Below are 1,837 nucleotides of genomic sequence, written 5' to 3'. Positions count from 1 at the left end.
AGCTTTAAAGACAACTTGGCATACAGTGAAAGAGGAAAGACATCCAAACCACTATGACATGATGTCTGTTGTTGTTTGAGATGTAAAATACACATTACCTTTATGCTAAATGAGCGTTCAGGTGCACAGTCACAATTCTCAGAAATACTGTACTTGAACTGCTTACTTCAATGCAGGTCTACATGATTTGTTTTAAAATCATTCAAAATATCAGTGGGATTTTGTATCACTGTCTGCTCTCTGTTCTCATCACACTGTTTAGATTAGTTGTCAAATAAAAAATTCAAATCAGTGACACTCAAACACGATGAGATGGAAGAGACATAAAGGTAAGCAGCTGGGTAGAACGCAAAAACAAGGAGGATGTGATAGTTATCTGACAGATACTCGGGTGTAGGGCTCGATAGTTTTGAAGCCTGTTTGACATGTATTCAGTCTTGAATTTTTTTTTTGTCTTGACAGCTTTGTTGTAGTTAATGAGCTTGTTTGCAAGCAGTGGTAGCCTGTCATCTTCTCCCCATCTCTTAACATGTCCCCTCTCAATGACTAGTGGGTTTTTTTAAAAACCTGGGGAGTGAGATGCAGCTATTGCTGCCGTGCATTATGTTTTCATCACTTCTCCTCATTGCTTTCTCCCACCTTCTCACATCCTTTCCCTCCTTATCATCCGCATAATTAAGAGAGAAGCTGTTGTTTCTATCTAACTGTAACAGCTACCACAAACTCTCTGGATCCACTTTGCCAATTTTTACTCCATGTCAAAATAATATTGACAAAACCTTTCCATTCTGTGTCTGGAGTCCTTACCACCATCACCTCCAGCCAGAAGTCTTCTGATATATAAAGCATGCCCTCTGGTAGAGCATAAAAGCAAACTGCTTAAGTTGCTAACACTGGCATCATGAAGTATGGCCATGCAGACCAATGGTTCTTGTACTAAGACAGATGTGTAGCTGGGGGGCACCACGGCAAAGGGTAGGGTCAGGTTTTGAATGATCGTTTCTGAATCAGTATCCAAATCTTTTTTTTTTTAATCCATAACCAAATCTGACTATGTTGACTTTAAGTATTTGGAAGTAACTAAAGTTATAAATAACTAAATATATACAAATATTAAATTAAAATATGCAAACTGTTTAATTAACCAAGAAGGTATAAATGTGATAAGACAGACAATAGAGACTCACAAACTCAGCAGCAACATGAATTATAGTTGGCAATGTTTATGGGTGTGAAGCTGGAGTGTGTCCTGTCTTTATTACTGCCTTAGAGACTCGCTCTGCTTGGTTAGGGCACCTGTGCTCAGGGGTATAGGACTCTTTATGTTACAAACCTCTCTGTTATGCTGTTCTAGTGAAGCTCCTCACAGGTAACAGTTGACAGGATGTATGTATGACAAGATCACGACCATGAATGTCCAACTCAGAATACTGGGCTGAGCAGACTGAATGGCTGTAGGGGCTGTTTCCCCTCATTTAATCCATTCACTTACTGTGACTCATCTACACTTTATTTCAGCTGCAAATGGCTGCTCATATGGTTAATATTTTCACCGAACAACTGCAAAGCCAACTCCTCCTGCCACAGTCATACACGTACACATATTGTCACACTATTTTTGCTTTGAAGTATGCTGTATAACCTCATTAGTGGCTTATGAATCTTTAAAAATACCTCTTTTTTTTGAAATTCCAGATAGAAGGAGAGGAGCCTGATACTGTATCTGTCCCACTGGTCGTAAAAGAGGAAGGAGAAAGCTCGAGTATTATTCAGTCTATTCAATTAGGCAACATATATAAATAGAAACACTTACGTAAGTCAGCATGGGAGGGAAAGA

General features: G+C 39.0%; 1 protein-coding gene across 9 annotated transcripts in view; it reads left to right on the top strand.

Moving 5' to 3' along the window:
• Positions 1-1,837, top strand: part of rgs3a (regulator of G protein signaling 3a) — a 122,640-nt gene that overhangs the window by 51,519 nt on the left and 69,284 nt on the right. The gene's annotated exons all lie outside the window — the stretch shown is intronic.

The sequence above is a fragment of the Monopterus albus genome, unplaced genomic scaffold, assembly GCF_001952655.1.
Source record: "Monopterus albus unplaced genomic scaffold, M_albus_1.0 scaffold49.1, whole genome shotgun sequence".
Taxonomy (NCBI): Eukaryota; Metazoa; Chordata; class Actinopteri; order Synbranchiformes; family Synbranchidae; genus Monopterus; species Monopterus albus.
This window is presented reverse-complemented; position numbering and strand designations above follow the sequence as displayed.